The sequence below is a fragment of the Galeopterus variegatus genome, unplaced genomic scaffold (assembly GCF_000696425.1).
Source record: "Galeopterus variegatus unplaced genomic scaffold, G_variegatus-3.0.2 Scaffold5580, whole genome shotgun sequence".
NCBI classification, from domain to species: Eukaryota; Metazoa; Chordata; class Mammalia; order Dermoptera; family Cynocephalidae; genus Galeopterus; species Galeopterus variegatus.
In genome coordinates, this window is record NW_007731691.1 from 1 (window position 1) to 8,295 (window position 8,295).

The window sequence follows — 8,295 nt, forward strand, 5'->3', positions numbered from 1 at the left end:
AAGGGCCATAATAATCATATACATTGTATATTGACAAAATAAAAATTTTAAAAAAAATAAAATAAATAAAAAAATAAAAGTGGGAGGTCAAGTGAGGTGTGACCGACTCCTTCCTAATGGCATCCCAGCAACCCCATGATCTCTCAGCTTATGACTTCCCTTTTTCCACAAGAAGAGTTATCCTCAGTACACTCTGGGATACTCATCTTTCATTTCATGTAAATCTTCTACTCTTTCACAATTGCTCCCTCTGATTTCCAATTGGAATAACTGGACAGAATAAGATTTCTATTTTGGGGGAATTTTTGCTCAAAATCAACAACCTACTGTCTATGAGTATATTGTTTACTGATTTTTAAACCCACTGTGGGGGTCTCTTCCAACCAGTTTACTTATGTAAAGAAAAAAACCCAAATAATAGTTCATTCTCCACCAACCTTTTAGGATTATTTTATTAAGAAAAATACCTGTGAAATTGCAATTTAAACTGTAAGGCTCAATTTAATGTAAGTTGCTATAAAGTAGTTGACATATTTCAAGATTGTAGGCGTTTCTGGTAACTCAAAAAATAGTGGGGGCTAGGGAATCTTGCTGCCTATTGGTACAAAAAAGTGAGGGAAAACCAATGTGTGTTTTTAATTTCAATCCATTTTTCCAAATGAAGGCGCGATTGATTTCATCATTAGCACCTCTGAGGCTTCTGACTCCAAGAATCATTGAGCCTCTCGTGTTATTTTTTCCCAAACTAAACTCTAAGCCCGTAGAAGGCAGAGGCTGTATGTGATGCTTTTATTGGTCATCTGCTAGTTTTTTAACAAACATCAGCTGCCTTGAGAAGAATTCACACAAATAATTGAGAGCAAGATGAAAAAGCTGGAAGAGCTAGATCTTACCATACACTGGTTCAGGCCTTTCCCCCTCCCTCTGAATCATGGGCTTCCATTATGTAAACCATGATTATTATTTTTCATTAAGGATTAAATATACAGTAAGTTAATAACCATCTTAAAGTAAGTTTCTTTAAAATCACACAATTGAGGGGAGTTTCTTCATATCTGATGTGGTCTTAATCTGAATAGAAAGGAAATTAAGTCAAGTAATGACCCAAAAGAGCCTGTTATAGATACTTCGAAGTTGCAAATGACCTAGAGGCAGAGCAGTTACTTCCGTTGATGTGACTGAATTTAGCCTGTTTGAGAGTGTATCAGTGTGCTGGGCCTCCCCCACATTCACCCCTGAGCTCCTAAATTCCCATTTGTGTCATCATTTTCATCTTCCCATATTTTGACAATTTTTCTCAGTCCTTTAAAAGTCTCATTGATTTCACTAATGAACAGAGTGCTGAAAATTTGCTAATTTGCAAACCTATGGTTTCATGGCCAAGCTGCTGCTATCTTTTCCCAGATGACATTCCCAGAATTGAAAGCGCCCACATGCACAGCAGTCCTCACAGGATGGAAATGCATTCATGGATGCAAAATGAAATTGCAAGTTTATGGAGTGTCATTTCATATCTAGGCAGCCACACCATGCCTGGTTTAAACAATTAGCAGCATTATTGCTCTGATTAAAAAAAATAAGTCAATTTCATGAATTTTTTGGTCTTTCATGACAGGCCTTTCTTTTTCCCTGATAATGAAACACATCCAGTGCAGAATTCATAGAACTGCCATCAGGACTATGAGACATAGGATCAGGGAATACTTGCTCATTTAGTAACTGTACTTGGAAAGAGTAATGAAGCCCGAAGCCTATTGCTTTGACATTTATTTCAGTTATCTATTGCTGTGTAGCAAACCACCCCCAAACTTAGAAAACATAAAACAGCATTCATTTTATTTTCTCACAATCCTGTGGCCTGTGCTCAGCTGGGGGTTCTTCCTTTAGTCATCCCAGGGGTCACTAGGGTGGCTGAATTCAGCAGGCAGATCAGTGGGGGGCTGGGCTCAGCCAGGATTCTGGGAAAGCTGAGTTTCTTTCTCCATGTGGCTTCAGAACTTCTCCTTTTCCAAGCGGCCTCTCCACATGATCTCTCTATGCACGTGGCTTCTGCAGTGGAGTAGTCAGACTTCTTTTATGATATCAGGCTCCCAAGGCCACAAAGTAAAAGATGCCAGGCCTTCTTAAGGGTTATGCCCAGAACTGGCACAGCAGCAATTCCAGTGTATTCTTTTGGTTCAAGTAAACACAGGTCCAGCACAGATACAAGCAGGAGAACACAAAAAGGCATTAATACCAAGAGGTGTGTTGCATTTGGGGCATAATCTCTTTGGGTCTCGGTATATTCATCTGAAAAACAGGAATAATGGTGCATGTCCACTTACTTCAAAAGATTATTATATTAAGAAAATATATGAAATTTCATTTCAAAGTGTAACTCACCATATAAATGTAAGTTGCTATTAGAGTGGTTGATTGATTTTATGAATGTCGTTTTGCGTTTTGTTTTGAGGCCTCTGTGATTTTTGAATTATGCTTGCAATTTTGGGTGAGCATTCTTATAGCTAACTTTTAGTGAGATCAAAATATTATTAATGGTTCCATAGTTCTTATTATATTTCGCTTCTTTTTTCAGCAACTAATTTGGATAATGACTTTAAAATCACAATAGAATATGTGGCTATTACACTACCCTTTGATTGATTTTACTGATAAACATTGTGTAACTTGTAATTAAGTAATTTTTCATGCCCTCTCTGTAATAGTGTAAGATTTAGATAATTTCCTGCCCAAAGTATTAGGAAGATGCTTATTAATACTTTAGTTATTTGTAGTATTAGAATTTATCATTTTTCCACTATTCAAGCTTGTACTATTTAACAATTGTCATTAAAAGTAAAAATGATGAAATTTTAGTAAGATGTGAAGTATCAAACCAGACCTTTCTCTGACTTGACATTTCAGCCCTCAAGACTCCTCAAAGTGAGTGGAGAAGGAAGTGCAGAGGCTAACTTGGGTCCTCCTCATCTGTAGTGCAGATAGCTTAAAAATTTGACCGCCATCACCATCTGCTGCTGCGAGACCAGATACTGGTGGGGTAAGGAAAAGTAACCTGTGTCCACATTTCCATTGACAGCCAGCTGGGCAGGAGTTCCTGCTGGAATCGTGCTACTGTGGTCCCATGGAGAGTAACTGCTGGGACCTGCAGGCTGCACCACCTGATGCCCTCTCCTGCTGCCTGTTTCCCCTGTGCCTACCAGTGAGGCCTTAGATCCCCACAAGCTATGTGAGTTGCTGGTGTCAGTTTCACCAAAAGGAACTTTATCAGTCTAATGTACTTCCTGAGTTTATATTGAATTATGCATGTATTTTAAATAACATTGCCTAAAGAAGTCAAATTTCCAAAAATTATGCAGACATGGAAAAAATAATTTTGTTTTGCTTTTTTCCTTCCTTCCTCCCTCCCTTCCTTCCTCCTTCTTCCTCCTCCTCCTCCCCTTCCTCCTCCTCCTCCTCTTCTTCTCTTTGTCTTTCTCATATACTCCCTCTCTCTCTTTTTTTTCATGGCGGTTGGAGTGTGGGTGATAAGAAAGTGGGGTAAAGAGAAAATGGAAAACTTACATTCATATATCATTTTTAAAAGTCCTTTATTCCTTAAAACCAATATACTGACTTAAGAATCTAAAATATATAAATTGAAGGATCTTGATTTGATTATAAAATCATCCAGTTTGCTACATTAAATGTAGAAGCGTAGTTTATAGGTAATAATACACGAGTACAATGAATGCATTTGTAATACATGATCTCAATTAATCCTTACAATGAGATGAGAAAAACAAGAAACACAACCTGAGTAACCTCCCCCAGGTCTCACAGCCTACAAGTGACAGAGCTAGAATTCCAACTCAGTTTAATTCCAAAGCCCATGACAGTGAATTTTTGAGACAATCCCATAGGTTACAAGGAAGTCAGTCTCATTATTTTATTGAGACAATAATTTATTAAACTTAGTGTGTTATAAAACTTGTTGAAAATGAAATCCAAGGCTGCTAAACATCAGGAAATCTTATGCTTTTAAGAGGTTGGGTTTTACTGCACAAATTTTTGTGACATATTTCCTGGTGTCCTATGGGGCGTCCTAAATTTGTCTAGAGTGCACACTTTCTGAAAAGGAGCAAAAGAAAGCCAACCATAACTCCCTAGATGTTGCCATTAGGAATTTCATCTACTCATTTTCAGAGCATCACCATCACCAACTTCTGTTGCTTTATCTGAAATCTGTGGATTTACTCAAAGACAAGCTTCTCACCCCTTTGTTATATTAGTTTGTGTCTTGACTAACTGGAAAACATGTCCAAACACAGACACAATTTCCTCCATATTCTAGAAGAAACAAACATATCAAAAATGAATGATAGAGGGCCGGCCCAGTGGCGCACTGCTACAGTGCGCCGCTTGGGAAGTGCGGCGGCACTCCCGCCGAGGGTTCGGATCCCACATACAGACCGGCCGCTCACTGGCTGAGCGAGGTGCGGGCGCAACACCGAGGGTTGCGATCCCATTGCTGGTCCCGGTCCAGTACGGGCGCGACACTGAGGGTTGCGATCCGTTGCCGGTCACGAGAAAAGACAAAAAGGAAAAAAAAAAAAAAAAGAATGATAGAGAAGCAAAAGCAGTCAGACTTTGTCAAAGACATTTGTCCAAGAATGAAAGACTGAAAACCTAGTCTGAGTGACTAGACCACAGACATGGGGTGTACCAAGCAGATTGGGGGCAGCAAAGGACTTAAGTCCCAGCAAGTAACCGAGCTATTCAGTCTGAGTGACTTGAGTTCAAGTTCTAGCTCACAAGGTATAAGACTTTGGGCAACTTAGCTAACTTCCCTAAAGCTATTCTGTTGATAATGAAGTTACAAAAAATTGTTTCAGAGTTCTGAGGAGTCAACAAAATAATATATAGAAAAAGCTTACCTAAGGGCTTGGCATGATTTTTATTAATTCCTCAAACTTAAATGACTGAATTTTTATAGTATCCTTTTTTTTCCCTAGTTTAACCATCTTCATATTTTAAGAAGATTGTCCAAATAATGTAAAGCAAATCCATGTAAAGTCACCCAAAAACTTCAAATTTCTAAAATGTGTTGATTTTTTTAAGGGAATAAATAAACATGTTGCCCCCAACTGTTTCCATATTGCTTTTCATTATTCTTCCTTGAGTTTAGGTTAAAGAGCACTTGGTCTATTTTTGTCAAGCCTTTTTTATTCTCTCAATTTTATATATATTTTTAAAAATCAAACTTATCTCATCCACTGACCCAAATCTAAATTAAATATTATCTCAGGATTTGTTTATTTCAGCAGACTTTCCCCCTAAATCTTTTATTTAAAAAAAAAATAGGTCTCCTGAAATAAATCATTCAATATTAAATTGATCATTTGCCAGCACTTTTGTTTAGGTACCTTGGGTGAAAATGATGTGTTCTTAATATCCCTAATATGTATATGAACTACATTTTGTGCATCTCAGCTCAAATGATTAGGCCCATTTCCAATTAGTTTTTTTTTTTTTTTTTTCAGAGCCCAAGATTATCTAGATAGATTTTTTAAGTAATGTAACCTTAATTCTTACACTTGGCAAATTTCTCAAATTATCCAATTTATCCTGTAAGTCCCTTTCAATGTGACCTTGTTAAGAGCCGTTATTACATTTCCCCTTCATTTCATTTAGAGGACTCTTGTCCACTGTCTGCCATGAGTTTTCACTCATGGACCTGTGGAGACTTATCCTGTTATGCATACGGTTATTTCAAATCTACTGCTTGCTAAGAATGGTAAGTAGAAATTGATTGTAAAGTGGAAAGTTTTTAAGAACCCCATGTACATGTGGGCTGTTGGTTTTGCAGATCAATGATCAAGCATATACACGCATAAGCTTTGCTTGGCCTTGGGAACATGTGGACGCAGAGCTGTGTGCTGTTCTCCCGGCCTCCCTAAAGACCCCCAGCTGGACCTGGCTTTCAGAGCCTTGGCCTAGCCAGCAAGTCAAGATGTCCAAAGAGCTGACATCTGAAATGAAAAATCACCTTCAGCATTTGCTCACATCTCCCCACCTTGATTTCTTTGCCGCACTGTGTGTGAGGCACAAGTGACACTTGCCGTTGTAGCAGAACATATTTCATTGATATGAATTTTCTTGCACCTTTGGGTCAGTGCCCTTTGGAGTCCAGGTTTTAGACATTCTTGCCATGTTCATCCCCATCACCCCCTGCCACATCGTGTTGTGCTCAACAATTCCCTGTATCCCACAATGTTTGAGCAATTATAATAGGACCAAATTTGACTTATAGTTAAAGGAAAATATTCGTATGTACACTTGCATGATTTTTTTGATATTGATTAATAATCAATTTTTACTGTGTGTTTAGACCAGATTCCTTAGAAAACAGAGCCAGTGGTAGAAGCTTACACTTCAATCCTTTATTAAGGAATGCAATCTCAGAGAATCAAGAAGGAGGGGAAATTGGAAGTAAGGAATGAAAGGAAAGAGCAAATGCAAGGTGGTGTGTTACTGGGCTGGCCTCAGCCTCACAGAAGAAACACATCTCAGTCACACAGAATGTGCTCAGAGAGGCCGCATGCAACTACTGTGTTTCAGAACAGTCTGCTCAGGGAGAAAGGGAAAGCAACAGCTTTTTCCCATTTTCAGTTTCTTATTGGTCAACAGGATATTAGCTTACCCACACTTCTGGGTTGAGTTTCCTGGGTCTCCTGGGAAACCACTGGGAAAATGAGCCCTCTGTGGACCCAGTCCAGCCAGCATTTAAGCATTGTGTCTCTCTTTATCAGTCAGAACTGCACATGGAGGCTCTTTGGACTACGGCAGGAGGGGCATTCAGAGTTTTCAAGACCACAGGAAGAACACAGGCCCTCCTCAGGGCCATTCCTAGTGGAAAGCCAGGCAAATGGTCAAGGTCCATGGGAACAGGAGGGACCTAGTGGATGGAAAGTAACATAAGATGAGTATAGTACACTGAAGGATATCACCTTGAGTATGTGACAGTGAGCTAGACACAGCAAGGGAAACCCACGTGGACAAGGTATCAGGGATGGGTTATGCTTAGGCAAAACAGGCAGCTCTCCTTACGATGTGGTTTGAGGAAAAGCAAGAAATCTACCACCTCTGACGAAGCTCCCCCCAACCTGCTCAACTAAAACGACTACCATTTGAACCTAGCATTTGCTTGAGGCTCTAAGAAATTCTGTTGGGATGTAAGTATTTTAGATGAGAGACATCTTATTGAGCCAATGGCCCAGATTGCTTTATTTGTAGAATAAAGCTCTAGGGGGATAAACTTCAGAAAGGCTAAGGTTTTACTAGGGTAAAAAGAAATAAAGGCTAGTGGTAAAATTGCCCAACCCAATTCAGCACTTCCCAAGAAGGATATATCCAAGTGGGAAAAAACTAACAAAGAAGTCTTGAATAATTGGCCTCTAGACTGAGGCGATAGAGCTCAAAGTTAGGATGGGGGGCAGTGTTAAAGACCACTCTTCCCTACCTCACCTTTGATTTTGGTTCCCTCAATGGCCCTTTTTCCATGAGTCCAATGATAGAGGGTTCAAATACTGTGTGGTACTCTGGCTCAGACCTTTCTCTACATGTGTCACACCCACACATACACGCACACATTTTCCATACAACATTTAAGGAGAAACGAATTCTCATTGTTTGCAGTTCTAGAAATCATGGTGACCTCATGTGGCTAATTTATTATTTGTTTGTTGTAAAATTCAAGGTTATGGTCAATGTGAATCTTCAGGACTGTTTCTGTTGCTGTCTCTAATGGTTTTCAGACCCTTCTGTTCTATTCACAGATTCAAGTCAGGTATTTCCTCCTAAGAGCTTGCCCCTGATTCACTGCACCACTCACATTCTGCATTTAGAAGATGTTTCCCTACACCAAAATGTTTGATGTTATTAAAATCATGCAATTGATATTCATATCAATTATGTCTCGGGTGCTGTACTTAGTATATCTATTAATAAAACCTGGATTTTCCCTTTTTTTTTGGCTTCTGAAAAAAAATAATTTATAGAGACACAAATAGTAATATTAAAGCTATCAACCATAAAAGTCAATACTTGACAGCAGCATGTAATTTAAGAGTTGCATACATATGAATTCAGATCTGGTGCTCCCTCAATGTACATACATTAGCTGCACACCAGAAATTTCGAGTTCACAAGCAGTAAGCTGTCAAATGATAGAGCACTGATGTTTTAAAAATGAACTTTTCAGCAAAGCAAGAAAATTGAAAAAGCCGGGTTAGTACATAAAATACATATGCCTCCTCT